General features: G+C 47.0%; 1 long non-coding RNA gene across 2 annotated transcripts; it reads right to left on the bottom strand.

Annotated features, from left to right (window-relative positions):
- Nucleotides 1–5,980: 5,980 nt before the first annotated feature.
- Nucleotides 5,981–12,353, bottom strand: LOC136312949 (uncharacterized). 2 transcript variants are annotated; one of them, XR_010727083.1, is made up of 4 exons: nt 11,725–12,353; nt 10,085–10,516; nt 7,772–8,133; nt 5,981–6,025 (listed from the first exon to the last, which is right to left on the bottom strand). It is a non-coding gene; the product is annotated as an uncharacterized lncRNA (long non-coding RNA). The 2 variants fall into 2 exon arrangements; XR_010727082.1 differs by lacking the exon at nt 5,981–6,025 and having other exon boundaries at nt 7,379–8,133.
- Between the last annotated feature and the right edge of the window lie 10,408 nt (nt 12,354–22,761).

Consider the following 22,761-nt stretch of genomic DNA (forward strand, 5'->3'; position numbering starts at 1 on the left):
ACCATGCTCTAATACCTCAGCCTATCTCTAAATCAAAATTGCTCATTACTTGTGTAATAATATATGTTGACTGTGTTTTTAAAATTGAAATATAATCTATATACTATAAAATTCACCTTTTCCGAGTGTGCCATTCACTGGTTTTTAGTATATTCAGAAGGTTGTACAGTCATCACCTATATTGTCATCACTCCACAAAGAAACCCTGTGCCCATTGGCAGTCACTTCCCACTCCCCACCATTGCACCTTGCCCCTGGCAACACTGATCTACTTTTTATCTCTAAGATTTGCCTATTCTGGACATTCCCGCTGAATGAAATAGGACAGTATGTGGTCTTTTGTGTTTGACTTCTTTCAGGTAGCATAATAATGTCTTTGAGTTTCATCCATGTCATCGCATGTATCAGTATTTCCTTCCTTGTATGGCTAAATAATAATCCACTGTATAAGCCCTGGCCGGTTGGCTCAGTGGTAGAGCATCGGCCTGGCATGCAGGAGTCCCAGGTTCAATTCCCAGCCAGGGCACACAGGAGAAGTGCCCATCTGCTTCTCCACCCCTCCCCCTCTCCTTCCTCTCTGTCTCTCTCTTCCCCTCCTGCAGCCGAGGCTCCATTGGAGCAAAGTTGGCCCAAGCACTGAGGATGGCTCTGTGGCCTCTGCCTCAGGTGCTAGAATGGCTCTGGTCACAACAGAGCAACGCCCCAGAGGGGTAGAGCATCGCCCCCTGGTGGGCATGCCGGGTGGATCCCAGTCGGGCGCATGCAGGAGTCTGTCTGACTGCCTCCCCATTTCCAACTTAAGAAAAATACAAAAAAAAAAAAAATCCAGTGTATAAATATAACACATTTTGTTCATCCGTTCATCAGGTGATGGACATTGAGGTTGTTCCTTAGTTGACTGTGTTTTTGATAGCTGTTTAATACTTGCTGCCAGACTCACCTCCTGGCATCATACCTTGTCATCCTAATTCTTAACCCCCATCCATGTCTTATCTCCAACAAAATATAACCAGATCGTGGTGATAGTCAGAAACACATTAAAAACACACATACCAAATGACCACCTTTATAGAAACCAGTGCTGATTTTTCTACCATATTCATTCACTAATGGATTCACATATAGTTCCTGAGTGCCTACTATGTGTTAAGCACCATTTGAAGTTCTGTGGTTGTAAGGTTCATGAAGATACAGGCCCCGCTCTCAGGGAACTGGAGCCTAGTGACTAGATGGGCATTAAGTAAATTATTACACAATAGATATTGAAATTGCTATTAGAGTAAGTGCCACAGAGGAGAAGCAAAGGAAGACTAGCCCACGGTAAGGACAGAAGTTGAAGGAGCCTTCCCTGAAGAGGTTGCATTTGAGTTACGTAGCTAAGGATTTGTTCAGAAGAGGGGTGGGGGGGGGGGGAGTCCAAGCTGTGAAGATAGCATGCTGAAAGCCTTGATGGGCTAGGGGCCTGAGAGAAAGTGGTGGGCCACCGGGGAACAGCAGACAATGAGGCTAGAGCAGGGCAGACGGGCCTGGCCAGATTATAAGGTGATCAGTAGCCTTAGCGGCATCTTCCTGCCAAAAAAGTTAGGTTTTAACTATTTCCTAACATAGCAGGGCATTTAGGAATCCTTCAACCTGCTCAAAATTAAGGATTTTTCTTTCTTTTTTTGTATAATTTTATTTATTTATTTATTTATTTATTTATTTTTGTGGCAGAGACAGAGAGAGGGACAGATAGGGACAGACAGACAGGAAGGGAGAGAGATGAGAAGCATCAACTCTTTGTTGCGGCACCTTAGTTATTCAATGATTGTTTTCTTATATGTGCCTTGACCTGGGGGGCTACAGCAGACTGAGTGACCCCTTGCTCAAGCCAGCGACCTTGGGCTCAAGCTGGTGAGCCTTGCTGCTCAAACCAGATGAGCCCATGCTCAAGCTGGCAACCTTGAGGTTTCAAACCTGGGTCCCCTGCGTCCCAGTCCAAAGCTCCATCCACTGCGCCACCTCCTGGTCAGGTTCTTTTTTTTTTTTTTTTTAATTAAGTAGAAATGGGGAGGCAGGGAGGCAGGGAGGCAAAGAGACAGACTCCAGCATGTACCCTGACCGGGATTCACCCAGCGAGCACCCTACAGGGCAATGCTCTGTCCATCTGGGGCCACTGCTCTGTTGCTCGGCAACCAGTGCCTGAGGCAAAGCCATGGAGCCATCCTCAGAGCCCAGGGCCAAAGTACTTGAACCATTTGAGCCATGGCTGCTGGAAGGAGGGAGGGAGAGAGAGAGAAAAGGAGAAGGGGGAGGGGTGGAGAAGCAGCTGGTCACTTCTCCTGTGTGCCCTGACCAGGAATCAAACCCGGGACTTCCACACACCAGGCCTACACACTACTGCTGAGCCAACCGGCCAAGGCAAAATTAGGGAATTTTCCTTCCAGTACCATGAGGAACAATTCTGGTCCTGAACCGTGTTGTTTTTTTGTTTTTTTTTTGTTTTGTATTTTTCTGAAGCTGGAAATGGGAGAGACAGTCAGACAGACTCCCGCATGCGCCCGACCGGGATCCACCTGGCACGCCCACCAGGGGCGATGCTCTGCCCCTCCGGGGCATCGCTCTGCTGCGACCAGAGCCACTCTAGCGCCTGGGGCAGAGGCCAAGGAGCCACCCCCAGCGCCCGGGCCATCTTTGCTCCAATGGAGCCTTGGCTGCAGGAGGGGAAGAGAGAGACAGAGAGGAAGGTGGGGGGGTGGAGAAGCAAATGGGTGCTTCTTCTATGTGCCCTGGCCGGGAATCGAACCCGGGTCCCCCGCACGCCAGGCCAACGCTCTACCACTGAGCCAACCTGCCAGGGCCAAAATAAATTTTTATTAATGTTAATGGGGTGACATTAATAAATCAGGTTACATATATTCAAAGAAAACATGTCCAGGTTATCTTGTCATTCAATTATGTTGCATACCCATTGCCCAGAGTCAGATTGTCCTCCGTCACCCTCTATCTAGTTTTCTTTGTGCCCCTCCCCCTCCCCCTAACACTCTCCCTCCTTCCCTCCTGCGTCCTCCCTCCCCCAACCCCTGGTAACCACCACACACTTGTCCATGTCTCTTAGTCTCGTTTTTATGTCCCACCAATGTATGGAATCATGTAGTTCTTGTTTTTTTCTGATTTACTTATTTCACTCCGTATAATGTTATCAAGATCCCACCATTTGTTGTAAATGATCCGAAGTCATCATTTCTTATGGCCAAGTAGTATTCCATAGTGTATATGTGCCACATCTTCTTTATCCAGTCTTCTATTGAAGGGCTTTTTGGTTGTTTCCATGTCTTGGCCACTGTGAACTTCTTGTCCACAGGCAACATATCCTAGATATTTGCTTGTCTACTGGTAATACCTTTCCTTTGCCTCTTCAGACCCATTCTTTGCCCTTCCCCACCCTTCTCTGTGCCCCAGGAGGCTGACCTGCATGGACCCTCATCACTGGGATCCCTTGGCCATGGTGGGTCAGTGGCAGAAGATAGGAAGTGGGGGGGAGGTTACTCACAGGTTGAGTATTTAATCCTCTGGCTCCCTTCTGGTTGGGTTGCATTTCTTAAGTCCACAGAGACTATCAGGAGGCCACCTCCACACGACTGTTCTCTCTCTTGTGACTATTTCTTCCTTGTGCCCCTTCAGGCCTCAATGGGGACAGCTCCCCTGTTGATTTCTCCATTCCCTACTCACACCTTAAGACCCCTCAAATGTCTGCAACAATACTCCCACTCCACATGCTCTTCAACAATGTGGCTTTGCCATTTCTGCATTGAGAGGTGGCGTCTATTACTCCACCCTCTTAAACCCGGGCACATCTGTGGCTGCTTTGAGCAATGGGAGTTGGGGGAGATGCACCATGCCAGTCTGGATACCATCCTTAACTGATCCACCAGCTTGTGCTTCCTGCCCTTGGGCCTCTGAGCCCCCATGTGAGAAACCCAGTTGACTCCGTTGGAGAGAGAAGAACATAGGGGAGCACCGAGGTGCCAGGCAGGTAGGTGGGGAAGCCATCTGGGATGTTTAGCCCACCAGAGCCTTCAGAATACACCACACGGGCCCTGGCCGTCTGGCTCAGTGGTAGAGCGTCAGCTTGGCTTGCAAGAGTCCTGGTTTCGATTCCCAGCCAGGGCACACAGGAGAAGCGCCCATCTGCTTCTCCACCCCTCCCCCTCTCCTTCCTCTCTGTCTCTCTCTTCCCCTCCCGCAGCCAAGGCTCCACTGGAGCAAAGTTTGCCTGGGCGCTGAGGATGGCTCTGTGGCCTCTGCCTCAGGCGCTAGAATGGCTCTGGTTGCAACAGAGCGATGCCTCAAGATGGGCAGAGCATCGCCCCCTGGTGGGCATGCTGGGTGGATCCCGGTCGGGCACATGTGGGAGTCTGCCTGACTGCCTCCCTGTTTCCAACTTCGGAAAAATACAAAAAAAAAGAATACACCCCACGAAGATAACTATGACCACATGACGAATCACTAATAAGATCCACCCAGCCATTCCCAGTCAATCCTCAGAACCACAAGAGATCCAACATAAATTATTTTATGGCAGAACACCTGTGTTTCCTTTAGTAAAATGTCTTCCAATTGCCTTGTTTGTAGGTGCCATCTGTTTCCTGCTGGAATGCCATAGACCAGTGGTTTGTTTTTTTTACAGGGACAGAGAGAGTCAGAGAGAGGGATAGACAGGGACAGACAGACAGGAACGGAGAGAGATGAGAAGCATCAATTATTAGTTTTTCATTACGAGACCTTAGTTGTTCATTGATTGCTTTCTCATATGTGCCTTGACCGTGGGCCTTCAGCAGACTGAGTAACCCCTTGCTCGAGCCAGTGACCTTGGGGCTAAGCTGGTGAGCTTTTGCTCAAACCAGGTGAACCCGTGCTCAAGCTGGCGACCTCGGGGTCTCGAACCTGGGTCCTCTGCATCCCAGTTCGACGCTCTATCCACTGCACCACCGCCTGGTCAGGCAACCAGTGGTTTTCAACTGGACACTGACAGTTGAAAAACGTTGCTATAGACTACAACCAAAAGTGCCCGGCAGTAAATATCCCACTCTAGCTTCTAACCTGGATCACCGAACCCAGTATGGGATGGGGACTGGAAAAATCCTGGAAAGCCATCAGCCTGCATACCCGGGTCTCTATCTATCCTATTTTAAACACAGCACTCAGTCACCTGTTTTAGCACTTTTCACAAGCCGCTTTTAAGAACAGATGTAGGACTTTTTTCTTGCAGGAACCACCATCTTCCAGTAATTTGCCAAAATGACCAACACAAAGGGAAAGAGGAGAGGCACCTGCTATATGTTCTCTAGGCATTTTAGAAAACATGGAGCTGTGCCCTGGCCAGTTGGCTCAGTGGTAGAGCGTCAGCCTGGTGTGCAGGAGTCCCGAGTTCGATTCCTGGCCAGGGCACATAGGAGAAGCGCCCATCTGTTTCTCCACTCCTCCCCCTCTCCTTCCTCCCTGTCTTTCTCTTCCCCTCCTGCAGCCAAGGCTCCATTGGAGCAAAGTTGGCCCAGGCGCTGAGGATGGCTCCATGGCCTCTGCCTCAGGCGCTAGAGTGGCTCTGGTTGCAACAGAGCTACACCCCAGATGGCCAGAGCATTGCCCCCTGGTGGGTGTGCCAGGTGGATCCCGGTTGGGCGCATGCGGGAGTCTGTCTGACTGCCTCTCCGTTTCCAACTTCAGAAAAATACAAAAAATAAAAAAATAAAGAAAACACGGAGCTGTTCAGTGGTGGGATTCAAATAATTCAACAACCGATTCTCTGCCCTAATGACCATTTTAAGTATTAAAAAATATATACTGAAAGGTAGTTTATTATTTCATGCACTTAATAATTAAGAACAATAAAAGAGATGTACAAAACTAGATTATGTTATAAGAAAGTTTTAAAATATTAATGAAAAAAATACTAAATAATACCTGACAAAAAACAGTAAAACTGTTATTTAAGATATTTCCATATTGCTTCTTGATTGGCGTCCTCACTTGCAATTTTTTTCACCTGTGGATAGAATGAACATTACTATCAGTGCTTAGAATATGCTTTTGCGCAGATGAACGTTAAAAAAGAGTAAGGAATCCCCTCCCGCAGCCAAGGCTCCATTGGAGCAAAGATGGCCCGGGCGCTGGGGATGGCTCTGTGGCCTCTGCCCCAGGCGCTAGAGTGGCTCTGGTCGCAACATGGCGACACCCAGGAGGGTCGCAACATGGCGACGCCCAGGATGGGCAGAGCGTCGCCCCCTGGTGGGCGTGCCGGGTGGATCCCGGTCGGGCGCATGCGGGAGTCTGTCTGACTGTCTCTCCCTGTTTCCAGCTTCAGAAAAATGCAAAAAAAAAAAAAAAGAGTAAGGAAGGCCTGACCTGTGGTGGCGCAGTGGATAAAGCGTTGACCTGGAAATGCTGAGGTCGCCGGTTCGAAACCCTGGGCTTGCCTGGTCAAGGCACATATGGGAGTTGATGCTTCCAGCTCCTCCCCCCTTCTCTCTCTCTGTCTCTTCTCTCTCTCTCTCTCTCTCTCTCTCTCTCTCTGTCTTTCCCTCTCCTCTCTAAAATGAATTAAAAAAAATAAAAATAAAAAAAGTAAAAAAAAAAAAGAGTAAGGAAGGTAAATTTGTGATTTCCACATTAGGTGGCTGCCCTAGCACCCACCTTAGAGAGAACCCTGATTACAAGTGCCATTTTAACAACTGGTTTGCTGAACTCAGCAAACAACTCGGTATTGGTTCTGCCGAACTGGTGCGAACCGGCTGAATCCCACCATGGGAGCTGTTCCTTTGGCCATGGACATGCAGTCTACAGGAAAAGTGATATTGTAGGCATCAAGGGAATAGGCACCGTTCAAAACGGAATTCCCACGAATGTCTCCATGGCAAAACTGGAAGAGTCCACAGTGTCAAGAAAAATGATCAGAAAAAGAAGAAAGCCAAAGAGAAAGGTACCCGGGTTCCACTGGAGCACCAGCCTGCTCCGCCCAGAAAAGCACACTTTGTGAGAGCCAATGGAACCCATTCCCTGTGAGTTTATGGCATGATAAATGTAAAATGAATGAATTAATTAAAGACTTCTGTACTGATAAAAAAAAGAAAAAGAACAGAGGTAGCAGAACAGGTCATTCTGCTGCATGGTGAATCATTCATACACTTGAGAAAGCATCCATTTTTTTTATTTTACAAGTCAAGAAAATTGGGCCTGACTAGGCGGTGGCGCAGTGGATAGAGCGTCAGACTGGGATGTGGAGGACCCAGGTTCGAGACCCCGAGGTCACCAGCTTGAGCGCGGGCTCATCTGGCTTGAGCAAAAGCTCACCAGCTTGGACCCAAGGTCGCTGGCTTGAGCAAGGGATTACTTGGTCTGCTGAAGGCCCGTGGTCAAGGCACATATGAGAAAGCAATAAAAAAAAAAAAAAGAAAATTGGTTCCTGTAACTTCCTCAAAGGAAACTATTATACTTAACTCCTTGTCCATCTTGGAAAGGTGTTGTGGATAGTGGTGCCCAAAACAGAGCTTGGAGTCTCTTGTAAAGGTCTAACAAGTTCTTTATATAAGAGGAGGATATATAGATGTGTGTGTGTGGGGGGGGAGAGAGATGTATACATAAAAAGAGAAAGAGGAGAGATTCTCTTCCTATCAAGTCTGATCTCTGAGCAACCCGCTAAAGGGATAGTTCCAATAATGACATGACTTACATAAACTTTCTCTCTCTTCCTGACCTTTTTGGGATCCCTGAGCTTAGGAGACCCAGCCTTTACCTTGTTACTCAGGCCTACATTTTCCTCTGCAGTGAGAGCTCTGAGCCACAAGACAGGATTTTCCATGAAGGGCATCTCCTGGTATCACAACATAAAGTTACACATCCCCTGTCCTGTGCCTGAGTGGATAATATAGGGTCTTCCTTCCAGACAAGGCAGGAGCTGAGCCTGGACTCCGTGCTGCAGGAAGCCATGGGGCTGCAGTTCTGAAGAACTCTCAGCCAAGAAGCATCAACTTTTCCAAACGTTAAAGGAGTTGCTGCTGCCATCTCTCAGTGAGACCTTAAGGTCTCATTCTGCCAGGAAACAAGTGTCAGAAGTGATGCAACTCTGCAGAATTTCTCCAGATTCCCTGCTGGGATCTGTGGAAGGAAGAGAACCACTGTGAAAGGGGGCCAAAGCACAGTGAATTACCCGAGTCTGGGAACATCAAGTCCTCTCAAGACCCTGGTCAAAATTAAACACAGTGGGGTCTCTTGTGTTTAAGAAGAGGGTCATAGGCAGCTCTCTCAGCTGAAGGATCAACTGAGAGAATGAAAAAGAATGAGACCAGATAATGGAATTCAGGTTTGAACCAAGTCAAACCTGGAGAGGTGGGCACTGTGCCTACTTATCACTTAAAGCTCTTCCATAGCAGGACTTCTGTGACCAACTTTCATTAATAAACTCATTGAACAAGTATTGATGAGCCTGGCTCTGTTCCAAGTGCTGGAGATAACAGTAAAGAAGGAAGCAAGATGACACCCTACCTTCATGGAACTGACATTCCTATGAGGGTAGAAGAGCAATGAACAAAGAAACATGTTAGGAGGCATCAATGTAATAAAGAAAAATAGCCCTGGCCAGTAGTGCAGTGGATAGAGTGTCGTCCCAGAGCACCAAGGTCACCGGTTTGATCCCTGAGGCCGCCAGCTCGATCCGAGGGTGCCGGCTCCAATCTGAGGTTGCCAGTTTGAGCCCCAGTCAGGGCATGCATGAGAAACACCAATTGGTGAACAACTAAGTGGAACAATGAGTTGATGCTTCTTTCTCTCTCTCTCTTTCCCTTCTCTCTAAAATCAATGGGGGAAAAAAGAGAAAGAGCAAGGTGTGAAATTAGAATGGTATTTTTGTGTACGATCATCAGAATGGCCCCCTAGAAAGTGACATTTAATGGGAGATGGGAATGAAGAGAGAGAATGGGTCCTGTGGATGGCTGGGGGCACAGCAATCCAGGCAGAGGGAACAGCACGGTCAAAGGCCTTGAGGCCGGACTGCACTTGGCATGATCCGGACATAGCCAGGCGAGTGGGCTACGGTGGCAAAGCTGAGGATGCTGGAAATGGAGTAAGAAAGAAAGTGGTCTGGTCTTGTGACCAAGAGAACTAAAGAGGACTACTGGTTTAACACAGGACAGTGTTTCATAGCCCCAGACTGGGCCGCTAGTCCCAACCTGTCATCTATGAATGCCTTTGGACACGAAGGGGTGTAAGAGTATATGTGCATCAGCACTGACCTCCACGCAAAACGAAAATAAACCCCACCAATGTAGGTGCTGCTTGTGTTGGGTCAGCAGGGTCATTCAACTCTGTAGCAGTTGGGTGTAGATCAGAAGGACAAACAAACCTAAGGGACTGTCCTTCTGGGTGAATCTGTTCAGACTGGGGCTCTGGTCAGAGGCCCCTGCAGCCGTCTCCAGGAAGCAAACCCACCGTTCAGGGGTTTTACACATACGCTGCCTCATCTCGCTCAGGGACCTTTAGATCCAGCTGTCCCCTTGGCCCTCATTGGAGAGTCCTGCAGAGGGACGGTTGGAGAGAACAATGATTCCAGTGGTTAAGGCTGTAAGAGCCTGATAGGTTTCTTTTTAAAAAATTTTTATTTATTGATGTTAGAAAAAGAGAAAGGGGAAGGGGGAGAGGAAGAGGGAGAGAGAGGGGAGACAGGAACATCCGTCTGTTCCTGTATGTGCCCTGACTGGGGATTGAACCAGCCACTCTGCAGTTTGGTACGACGCTCTAACCAACCATGCTGTCTGGCCAGGGCAACCCTGATATAGGTTTTATAAGAGAAATTTGAAAGCTATTCATTTGTTTAAAAATATCTCACTCCTGTTGCAGAACTTATTTCTAGGACAGTTGACTGCTGAGTTATGAGATCTGTCTAATGCGAAGGTAACGGGTGAATGCGGCAGTCAGAGACTATCACAGCGTGGAAGGACGTCCTCTGGGCCAACTGGACTGAATCCCACCTGAGTGCGGGGCTTCTCCACCCAGGCCAATGCAGCCTCCCTCTTTCCTTCTCCCCTCTTCCTGCCCCATGTACTGGGCACACCTTCTTTATCCACGGCTTAGTGAGCGCTCCTGGTCCTCCAAGTTCAGTCTCCACCTGAGAAGTCGGCTGCGGGAGGGCTGGAAAGGCAAGGAGAGCCACACAGTTCCCGGCTTCTTGCCGCCTGTCCATCTCCCACTCTTAGCCCCCTCCTCAGGACAGGCTGCTTTGCTTTTTCTTCATGTCATTTTTTAAATCCATGGCATATGCATAAATCATGCCCCTTTCCCTGATTTGCCAAAAATCCTTTTCCTTTCTCTCATAAAGCAGAGAGGATCACAAGGTCTGGGTTTGATAGCTATTGTCTCTGTAACAGACTTCGAGAATCCAAGCTGGGAAGCCAGAAGCTGAGCATAGAGTCTCTCTCCGCTGTAACAGCCCTCCCAGTCTTCCATGTGAAATGAGTGCCTCGAAGTGAAGGGCAGAAGAAGGTCGCTGATGAAGGAAAGAGAAAAGCACCTCAATGCCCCTTCAAGATTATATCAATATATGGTGATCCATTAAGCCAAATTTATTATCATGACATTAGTGACCACTTCGTGAGAGGACCGTAAAGATAACAGCTTTCTCTGATCTTCTCATTTGAGACCCGTCTTCTGGACTGAAAAACAATTTTCCTACAAAATTGCAATTACACTTTCCCATGCAACCCTAAGAAAAGATATCCCACTCCTAGGAAAAGAAATAAAAACTTATGTTCATATAAAAACCTGCATGTGAATGTTTCTAGTGGCTTTATCCACAATTGTAAAAATTGGGAAACAACCTAAATGTCCTTCAATTCATGGATGAATAAAAAATATTGTGGTACATTTATATGATAAAATGCCATTCCACAATAAAAAGGAATGGACTACCCATGTACACACAGCAACATGAATGAGTCTCAAATGCATTAGGCCAAATGAAAGAAGCCTGACTCAAAAGGCTACATACATATAGTGTAATTTCATCTACGGGATATTCTGGAAAAGGCAGAATTACAAGGATAGAAAACAGATCAGTGGGCCTGACCAGGTGGTGGCGCAGTGGATAGAGCATCGGACTGGGATGCCGAGGACCCAGGTTCGAGACCCTGAGGTCGCCAGCTTGAGCGCGGGCTCATCTGGCTTGAGCAAAAAGATCACCAGCTTGGACCCAAGGTCCCTGGCTCGAGCAAGGGGTTAGTTGGTCTGCTGAAGGCCCACAGTCAAGGCACATATGAGAGGGCAATCAATGGACAACTAAGGTGTCACAACGAAAAACTGATGATTGCAAAAAAAAACAAAAAAAAAAAACTGATGATTGATGCTTCTCTCTCAGTTCCTGGCTGTCCCTATCTATCCCTCTCTCTGACTCTCACTCTGTCTCTGTAAAAAAAAAACCCCACAAACCCAAACAAACAAACAAAAACAGATCAGTGGTTTCCCAGGGGCTGGGGGTGGAGGAAGGGATGGCTACATATGGGAATTTTGCAGGACGAAGGAATTGTTCCATATCTTGATTACAGTGCTTGTTGTATGACTGAATGCATTTCACAAAGACTGCATGACTGTACAGCAAAAAGAGTGCATTTTACTGTTTGTAAATTGTACCTTAACTTTTAAAAAGAAAGAATAATAAGTTACCTCAAAAAAGAAAAATTAAGCCAACCCAAAAAACACCTGTGCTGAGAAGGGTGCCACCGAATCTCAATTCCATCTCCAAAGCAATTCTGCAGAAAGAGCTGGGCTATCACCTGGAGAGTGGTCTGGTGCTCCTTTTAGGAAGTGGAAGTGTCCTTTGTGAACAAAACATATGCCAATATCAGGACACTGGTTTGGAGCGGTTTTGCCATTTAGAGTCTCCTACGCGGGGTATGTTTGCAAGCAGCACGGAACAGAACAGAATTAGAGGGCACAAAGTCCCTGTCCTCATCGCCACAGCTCTGTAACTAGCGAATTGCAGCTGGATTGGGTACCGCAGGAGCCTGTTCTCTGAGTTCCATAGGCAGAGAGATCTCAAACTTCACACTCCTCCTCCAAACCTTCAGATGGCTTCTCATTGAATTTGGAAGAAAATCCAAACTTCTCATAAGGCCCCACATGACCTGGCCTCCCCAACTGCTGGCACATTATGTCCTACCACATCCCTCCTCTCTCCAAACTTGGCTACGCGGGCCTTGTAGGTTCTTGAACAAGCCAAGCTCATCTCCACTTGAAGACCACTGCTGCAGCTGGATTTAAATCGCGGGTCCGTTATTTCCCAACGGTGTAAACTGGGCAAATCACTTAGTCCCTGTACCTCAGTTTCCTCCTTGGTAAAAATGAGAACAAGAATAGTGCCAACTTCAGAGGGTCATGGTGAGATTTGGTAAATTAACACGTCAAAATCACTTAAAACAACACTGGTCACGGTGTACGGGTTTGATAAATATTAGCTGTTATTATCTCTGGCTCAGGAAACTCTTATCTTTTTACACTTTGGTCTGTGATTAAGAACTGTTTGCATGTGTGAATGTGCCTACCAGGTAAAGAAAAAGATGCTGTGTCCAAACAAGTCAGTTATTTCTTGATAAACAAGGTGGCTTCAAGTATACTAATTAACTTTTTTGTTGTTGAACTTTTTATACTGCTCACAAAAATTAGGAAATATTTTATAGCAGTGGTTCTCAACCTTTCTAATGCTGTGACCCCGCAATACAGTTCCTCATGTTGCGGTGACCCCAAACCAAAAAATAATTTTGGTGGCTACTTCATAACTGTAATTTTGCTACAGTTATGATTCGGAATGTAAATACCTGATATGCACTATGTATTTTCCGATGGCTTTAGGCGACCCCGCTGGGGTCGCGACCCACAGGTTGAGAACCGCTGTTTTATAGCTTTATATTCATTTTGAAATATCCCCTAATTTTTGTGAGCAGTATATTTGGGGATAATATTAGATATATATAAAAATGTTGTAAATATAGTATAGAGATTTTTCATATACCCTTCATCCAGCCCTGCTGTTAATATCTTACATAACTAGTATGATTACAGAAACTAGTAATTGATGTTAGGAAATTAACATCGATTCACCACTTATTTATTTATTTTTTTTGTGACAGAGAGACAGAGAGAGCCAAGCCAGTGACCCCTTGCTCAAGCCAGAGACCTTGGGCTCAAGTCAGTGACTTTGGGCTGAAGCCAATGACCATGGGCTCATGTCAATGATCCCACGCTCAAGCCAGTGACCCCACGCTCAAGTCAGTGACCTCAAGGTTTTGAACCTGGGTCTTCTGTGTCCGAGGTCATTGCTCTATCCACTGCACCACCACCTGGTCAGGCTAAATCTGAAACTATTCTAAAGTAAAAAGTTTAATTTAAAAATTAAAAGCTCCAACTGTTACTAAAACAAGCTGGGGTTTGTGTTGCCTGTCACCCTTTTTGCCAATTCATAAGAGACAAGGACTGAGTAGGTATAAGAGCATTCTTTAATCAAGAGTGCCAGCAACTTGAGAAAGCAGAGGACTCGGGTCCGAAAAACTACCTTAACAGCCTCAGCTGACTGGCCAGTTTATATACTTCTAGGGAGGTTAGTAATTGATTATTGAGCATACAGTTAATCATGCAGTAGGATGCAGGTGGTTGGGATCTGGCATGCAGAAATGTCCCCCAGCACACTTGCTAGACATGAGCAATGGCCTTATAGGTGTTCTTTTTTTCAAAATTAATTTTTATTTAGACAATTAAATTTAACAGGGTGACATTGGTCAACTAGAGTATATAGGTGTTCTCTAACTTTGTCTCCAGGGCATTCACATCTGGAGTCCTTGGGAACCTGTCTGCAAAACAACTCTCCCTATGTTCCTTGGAAGGACATAAAGTAAAGAATATATGGTTCATGAGACAGGCTATTTATTCTTGCTAAGATTTATTATTATGTGTAAGGCCAGGAGCCGCCATCGTGGCCATTCACATGCAGGTTCGCATTGGATTCGGACAGTCGGTAAAGAAACAGCGGAGCCAAAAACTGATGGGCCATAGTCTTTAATTCTAGCTTGCACCCGGCAGGCAAGTAAAAATACACACTGGGCTCCAAAACCCAGTCACATTCAGTGCTCACAAAGCCACTGACTTATCCGAGTTTCCTAGAATCAAAGGTTTCTAGCTCACCAGACTTATTCACCTGTTCCCCATCTCCTTCCTTATCCCAGATACAAACTCTACACAAACTGGCATCTCACTCAGCATTCCACCAGCTTGGCTGCTTCTCCTGGCCTCCTCCACGTGGCCTTTCTCTGCTCTCTCTTCTTTTTTTTTTCATTTTTCTGAAGCTGGAAACGGGGAGAGACAGTCAGACAGACTCCCGCATGCGCCCAACCGGGATCCACCCGGCACGCCCACCAGGGGCGACGCTCTGCCCACCAGGGGGCGATAATCTGCCCATCCTGGGCGTCGCCATGTTGCGACCAGAGCCACTCTAGCGCCTGGGGCAGAGGCCACAGAGCCATCCCCAGCGCCCGGGCCATCTTTGCTCCAATGGAGCCTTGGCTGCGGGAGGGGAAGAGAGAGACAGAGAGGAAAGCGCGGTGGAGGGGTGGAGAAGCAAATGGGCGCTTCTCCTGTGTGCCCTGGCCGGGAATCGAACCTGGGTCCTCCGCACGCTAGGCCGACGCTCTACCGCTGAGCCAACCGGCCAGGGCTGCTCTCTCTTCTAATGATAATCTCAGGAACCAAGAGCACAAGCTCCCACTCCGTCCCCATTTTATAGTGTAGAAAATCCAAACTCTTAATCCAATATACAAAATAGGGAAGTCTCTAATACAAAGTCACTTCTCTGAGGCATGATTGGATTGTACCACCCCACATCAAAAAAGGGTGGGAAAGGCTTAATCCCAAAACCAAGCCCCAGGCTACAAGGATTCTCAGCACACATTAATATCACCTGGGCAACGACCTCCTCATGGGCAGCGTCATATTTAACAAAGTGAGCATAATATACTTTATCTGCCCAACATTATGACACCCTTTAACTCCTTACATTTGAAAGAACATGAAGCAAAGATTAAATTTCCTATTGATGACTTATTTTCTAAGCTGTGAGTATATAACAGTTAACCTCTAATATACTTTTAACTGCTTAGAACCAGGTTCACCTCTCTTTGTCTAGCTCATAGCTCACACCAGTGGAGGGCAATAAACCATTAATTCCAACCCATGGAGGGCCCACGGGATCCCTATGTCCTAGGGAGAGGAAGGGGAGAGGCAGCTGGAGGGCCCGTCCCAGATAATCCCATCCCCTATAATCCTATCACTCGTGATTCCATCACTCATTTTGGTGCTGCAGTTTATTTCAAGGAACTGATAACCAGCAAGGTCTACACCCATGGTTTGTTAATTCCAAAACCTTTTTACTTGGCCATGTTTCCTTTTCTTTTTCTCAGACTTTTCTAAAGCAAAGTTCTAATTTTTAATACTGTTTTTACCCTGTTTTTCTGAATGGGTAAAATTTCTTTTGATCAGTAGGTGGATATTTGAATATCTGAAACTAGTTTCTTTTTTTTTTTTTTTTTTACAGAGACAGAGAGTCAGAGAGATGAGAAGCATCAATTATCAGTTTTTTTGTTGCGACACCTTAGTTGTTCATTGATTGCTTTCTCATGTGTGCCTTGACTGTGGGCCTTCAACAGACCGAGTAACCCCTTGCTCAAACCAGCGACCTTCAGTCCAAGCTGGTGAGCTTTGCTCAAACCAGATGAGCCCATGCTCAAGCTGGCGACCTCAGGGTCTCAAACCTGGGTTCTCCACATCCCAGTCTGATGCTCTATCCACTGCGCCACTGCCCAGTCAGGAAGTACAGTTTTTATTCTGTACTTCCTCCAGTCACTTCACCCTTAGTTGTCCCTGCCACCTTACTCTAGTGCCCTTTCCCCACCGTTCCGCACAGAGCTCATCCCGCCCTTACTTTTCACTCTTCTCTCACCCAAACCACTTACTTGCCATCCCTTCACCCCCAGAGGCTGGAGAAACACTTCCCAGAGCGTATTCCTAAGGCTTCTCCTCCTATATTTAATGTTTGGGGCATTGATTTACAAAATTGAAACTGTCTGGGAGAATGCAGGAATTAGCACACCAATAAAAGCAAACAGATAAGACAGATAATAACTAGCACTCAGAATAAAGAATGTTTGACTATAGAGGTGTCAATCATCACACAAGACAAGAAGAAGGAGCCAACAGAAAATAACAATTTCTTCAGGGGAGAAATCAGACAGAGTGCCCTGAAGCCAGAGGTGCATGAAAAAATTAATTCAGGCCTTAAAAACAGACACATTTAAACATTAAACAAAGACTTCACATACACAGATTATAAATTAAGAAATTTAACTGAGCGTGCTTTACTTATTCCAATTAAAATTATGCTAGAGCCTGACCTGTGGTGGCGCAGTGGATAAAGCGTCGACCTGGAAATGCTGAAGTCGCCAGTTCGAAACCCTGGGCTTGCCTGGTCAAGGCACATATGGGAGTTGATGCTTCCTGCTCCTCCCCCCTTCTCTCTCTCTGTCTCTCCTCTCTCTCCCTCTCTGTCTCTCTCTCCTCTCTAAAAATAAATAAATAAAATAAAAAAATAATAAATTAAAAAAAATTATGCTAGAGATTTGCCTTGACAAACAAAGAGACAAAACAGATTCCTTACTATTTAAGCACCCAGCTCAATAGACAAAGGTAGGGGTTCCCCCGTTAGGGGCCTCTCAGGTGCCCACTTAGCCACGTCCTGGGGGGGAGGGCTTAGGCTCAGTCACCAGAGATTCCCACCAACACATCAATCACTCAGGGGTTTTAGACAGAAACATTAAAAGCAAAGACTGAGATCTCAACAAACACAAAGGTGTCCCTGGAAGTCCTGAGATGAGACTGATCAGTTCAGTATTAACTCAGTCCCTACTCAGGTCTCTTCCTGAGAGCACTCCAAAGTGTGGCACCACCAAATGTCCCCACTCAGGTCTTTCTCTGAGAGCACAACTAGATGTTTCCAGAAGTTTGCGGGTAACTCAGTCTCCACTAATTGTCTTCCTAGAGCATGAACAAATGTGCAAACACAAATGGACACCTCCAGAAGCCCGAGGCAGAACTGAGTCAACCTCAACCTGGTTGACTCAGTTCCCACTAATTGTCTTTCTAGAGCATGACTAATTGTGCAAACATAAATGGACATTTCTGGAAGCTCGCTTTCCAGAGTACAACCAGGTGTGACCCAGATCAGCCTAAGGCAGGACCCAAAACTCTCCACTGATGCCTTGGTCTTGAAGAGCCCATTGCAAGAGTGTGACTGCATCTGGTCCTCTAATGCAGTAGATCCAGACAGACTAGTCTCAACTCAGCAAAGCAGAAGATTGGTCCTATCTACACATCTCTGGAGTCCCAACTCAGCAAAGCAGAAGATTTGTCCTACCTACACATCTCTGGAGTCCCAAATCAGTAAAGCAAAAGATTTGCTTTAGCTACATATCTCCAGAGTCACAAATCAGCAAAACAAAAGATCTGCTTTATCTACTCTAAAACCAGTAGCCACGGCCATCATGACAGCCACCTGGCCCATGCAGGTTCGCATTTGATTCGGACAGACAGTAATGAAACCACGGAGCCAAGAACTGGAGGGCCATTAGCTTTAATCCTAGCTTGCACCCGGCGGGCAAGAAATACACACAGTGGGAAAACACTTCCCTTTCCATTCAGGGCTCCAAAAGCCACAGACTTATCCGAGTTTCCTAGAATCAAAGGCTTATACCTCACCAGCCTTACTCACCTCTGTTCCCCATCTCCTTCTCTCTGCACAAACGGCTTCTCTTTCAGCACTCTGCCAATTTGGCTGTTTCTCTTCTCCTCCACGTGGCCTTTCTCTGCTCTCCTCTCTCTGCTATTCTCTCTAATGCTAATCTCAGGAACCGAGAGAGAGCAAGCTCCCGGTCTGCCCCACCTTATAGTATAGAAATCAAAACCTTGCCTGACCTGTGGTGGCACAGTGGATAAAGTGTTGACCTGGAAACACTGAGGTCACCAGCTCGAAACCCTGGTCTTGCCTGGTCAAGGCACATATGGGAGTTGATGCTTCCTGCTTCTCCTTTCTGTATCTCTCTCTCTCTAAAATGAATAAAAAAAAATCAAAACCTTTAATCCAATATACAACCAAGGAAGTCTCTGATACAAAGTCACTTATCTGAGGCATAATGGGATTCCTAATGAGAGTGCACCACCCCACATCAAAAAGGGAGGGGGAAGGCTTAGTCTTAAAACTAAGCCTTAGGCTATAAGGATCCTGCCTGCTTACAGCCTGTCTCCCCACACCCAATGCAAACTATAAGCGAGCAAACATATACATCATATTTTAAAACTTATTTGATCAACACCTACATATCTTCAGAGTCACAACTCAGCCTTACCTACATCCTAGCCCCAAACAGATTGACCAGTACTAGTCCCAAACAGAATTCAGTAAGCAAAAGAGTTGCTTTACCTACCTCCTTGATTTCTCTGCCAAATTGTCCAAATGGTCAAATTTGGGAATCGGAGTGTCTACCAAAGAACTGTCTGAACCCACAGGAAAATGGGGAGCCCTGAAAATGCCTCAGGTGGCGCCTCCTTGAGATTCCAGCGGGGTCAGGCAGCCCCCTGGAAAGACCAACCAATTCGGGGTGTCTCTACCCAGTGACACAGAACACTGGATCCCAAACAAGCCCCCAAATCTTGTAAAGTACCATACCCCAAATGTTGTAAAGTACTGTACCTCACTTCCGCAGGTTTATGTAGAGACATCAAGTCCAGATGAATTTTGAAGGAGGTTTATTAAAGGAGGAGATTTATTAATATGCCGGCTGCATATGACTGACATGGGGCATAGCAGACCCAAATCATATAGCCCCCAATACATCTCAGAGGCTGGTTATATACCCTTTGACCACATACAGGTTGGGGGGAGCATGACAGCATGACACAATTATTAACAAGATTATAACATTTGTCTAGGGCAGTGGTAGTCAACCTGGTCCCTACTGCCCACTAGTGGGCGTTCCAGCTTTCATGGTGGGCGGTAGCGGAGCAACCAAAGTATAAATAAAAAGATAGATTTAACTATAGTAAGGTGTTTTATGAAGATTTATTCTGGCCTGACCAGGTGGTGGCACAGTGGATAGAGCATCGGACTGGGATGTGGAAGGACCCAGGTTCAAGACCCCAAGGTCGCCAACTTGAGCGTGGGCTCATCTGGCTTGAGCAAAGAGCTCACCAGCTTAGACCCAAGGTCGCTGGCTCCAGCAGGGGGTTACTTGGTCTGCTGAAGGCCTGCGGTCAAGGCACATGTGAGAAAGCAACCAATGAACAACTAAGAAGTCGCAATGTGCAACGAGAAACTGATGATTGATGCTTCTCATCTCTCTCCGTTCCTGTCTGTCTGCCCTTGTCTATCTCTGCCTCTGTAAAAAAAAAAAAAAAAAAAAAAAAAAAAAAAAAAAGATTTATTCTGCCAAACTTAGTGAAAATCCAAAATAAAGTACTTGGTAAGTAATTATTATTATATGCTTTAACTTGCTGTAACTCTGCTTTATAAATTTTATAAAGTTACTTTACTTCCCTACTTTATAAATCACCATTACTGTGGAACCGGTGGGCGGTTAGAAAATTTTATTACTAACAGAGATACAAAAGTGGGTGGTAGGTATAACAAGTTGACTACCCCTGGTCTAGGGGATTTAAAAACCGTTAAAACTTTCAAGGTAAGCCCTGGCCGGTTGGCTGAGCGGTAGAGCGTCGGCCTAGTGTGCGGAGGACCCGGGTTCGATTCCCGGCCAGGGCACACAGGAGAAGCACCCATTTGCTTCTCCACCCCTCCACCACGCTTTCCTCTCTGTCTCTCTCTTCCCCTCCCACAGCCAAGGCTCCATTGGAGTAAAGATGGCCTGGGCGCTGGGGATGGCTCTGTGGCCTCTGCCTCAGGCGCTAGAGTGGCTCTGGTCGCAATATGGCGACACCCAGGATGGGCAGAGCATCGCCCCCTGGTGGGCAGAGCATCTCCCCTGGTGGGCGTGCCGGGTGGATCCCGGTCGGGCGCACGCGGGAGTTTGTCTGACTGTCTCTCCCCGTTTCCAGCTTCAGAAAAATGAAAAAAAAAAAACAACAAAAAAAAACTTTCAAGGTAACACAGTGGTGATGTCATTTTATATATCAAAATACATTCATAAACCTTTTAGTGTCTATCTCTCCTCCTTTGCCTAGAGGTACACGTTAATCTCAGGATTCCAGGAAGGGAGGGAGAGCTAAAATCAGTGTAGGGTGGTATATAAATTCTGTCTCTTATTGAAAGGGAAAGGAAGTTCTTCAGATAACCTTAATCCTTTCAGAGAACTAAAACCAAATGACCCAGTTGTCCTTGTAAGTCAGGAGAGTTCTATATCCTTTTCCCTTCATTTTCCAAAGAAAGGACAGGACAGAAGCCTGACTTTTCCTCTTTATTTCCTTTTTTTAATTTTTAATTTAATTTTATTTATTCATTTTAGAGAGGAGAGAGAGAGGGAGAGAGAGAGAGACAGAGAGAGGAGAGAGAGACAGGGGAGAGGAGCTGGAAGCATCAACTCCCATATGTGCCTTGCAGGGTTTCGAACCGGCGACCTCAGCATTCCCAGGTCGACGCTTTATACACTGTGCCACCACAGGTCAGGCTGACTTTTCCTCTTTAAAATGGCGTTGCCAATACTAAGTTTTACAGTCTGTGGCAGGATTTGATACAGATGGGTGTGGAGCCACCACCACCTTTGAGCAGTGGAGTAGAGGGCTGGCTGCTGTTATGGTCCCCCAGAGCTGTCCTTTTGGGGTCTGTATGCTGGCTGATTTTTACAACCATGCATGAGGATACCGAGAGCTCTGTGGAAGAGGCTGTCCGGAACCTGCAAACCGAGCAGTGGAGGGAGCTGGAGGAAACGTGGGAGAAAGAGATGCCGACCCTGGAGCTGGAGCAAGCACTGGAGAAGGAGGCCGACCAGGTTTGTGAGATTTGCCTGGAAATGGAGCAGCTGCTGGAGAAGGAATCACAGCTTCGTGAGTTCCAGATTGCCCTGGACGTTATGGAGAGCCAGCAGTGGCAGGAGGCTGGGGCCCGGGCTCCAAGGCCCACAGAGCAGAAGGCGGCGGCAGCTCGGAGCTCAAGCCCTACAGCAGGAGCTGGTGTTTTCAGTTCTTCTTTGGAGGATGAGGAGAACAGGGCTGGAGTTGTGATCCGCAGTCTCCAGAAGGTGAGAGCCCAGCAGGAAGGAGTACCTTCTATGCCCCTGGTAGGTCTGCAATTTTGGAACATAGGGGTGAATTCCATCATGCTCTCCAAAACAGAGATGGAAGTGCTGACTGCCATTGCCACGTGCTCCTCCTTGGGACAGTGTAAGACCTGCCAGGACAGCAGTGATGAAGAGGATGGCTGAGGCCCCATGTGCATGGACTGATTCCTGAACTATGACCTGAGTGGGCACTGGCTCCTTGTTGAATGGACTTACGGATTTTGGACAGTGTGAAATACCCTGATGGGGGTGGGGGGCGGCTTTGCTGGAGGCCCTCCCCCTGCCTTGGGAAGCTTTTCCCATGGCTAGAAAGAAGGCCGAGGACATTTTGCACTTTTGGCAAAGTGCTCAGAGACTGGTGAAGTGTATCTTTGTAATTGTTGAAATTGTATGATTTGTCATGTTGTTGTAATTTGTGTAATGTGCCTAATTTCCTTGTGCAGGAATACCTGTGCTTTAGATTGTGAAGTGAGCAAAAGGGGTGGAATGTAGGTCAAATAAGTTTGTAAATATAACATATATGTTTGCTCGCTTATAGTTTGCATTGGGTGTGGGGGACAGGCTGTCAGCAGGCAGGGTCGTTATAGCCTAAGGCGTAGTTTTAAGACTAAGCTTTTTCCCACACCCTTGACTGTTGCATGATGTGGGGTGGTGCACTCTCATGAGGAATCCCATTATGCCTCAGATAAGTGACTTTGTATCAGAGACTTCCTTGTTTGCATATTGGATTAAAGGTTTTGCCCTGGCCGGTTGGCTTAGCGGTAGAGCGTCGGCCTAGCGTGCGGAGGACCCGGGTTCAATTCCCGGCCAGGGCACACAGGAGAAGCACCCATTTGCTTCTCCACCCCTCCGCCGCGCTTTCCTCTCTGTCTCTCTCTTCCCCTCCCACAGCCAAGGCTCCATTGGAGCAAAGATGGCCCGGGCGCTGGGGATGGCTCTGTGGACTCTGCCTCAGGCGCTAGAGTGGCTCTGGTTGCAATATGGCGACGCCCAGGATGGGCAGAGCATCGCCCCCTGGTGGGCAGAGCATCGCCCCTGGTGGGCGTGCCGGGTGGATCCCCGTCGGGCGCATGCGGGAGTCTGTCTGACTGTCTCTCCCTGTTTCCACCTTCAGAAAAATAAAAAAAAAAAGGTTTTGATTTCTATACTACAAAATGGGGCAGAGGAGCCCATGCAGGAGGAGAGCAAAGAAAGGCCACGTGGAAGAGAGAAGAAGCAGCCAAGATGGCGGAGTGCTGAAGGAGAAGCCAGTTTGTGCAGAGAAAAGGAGATAAGGAACAGAGGTGAATAAGGCTGGTGAGGGATAAGCCTTCGATTCTAGGAAACTTGGATAAGTCAGTGGCTTTGGGAGCCCTGAATGGAAAGGGAAGTGTTTTCCCACTGTGTGAATTTCTTGCCTGCCGGGTGCAAGCTA

This window comes from Saccopteryx bilineata, chromosome 9 (genome assembly GCF_036850765.1).
Source record: "Saccopteryx bilineata isolate mSacBil1 chromosome 9, mSacBil1_pri_phased_curated, whole genome shotgun sequence".
NCBI lineage: Eukaryota > Metazoa > Chordata > Mammalia > Chiroptera > Emballonuridae > Saccopteryx > Saccopteryx bilineata.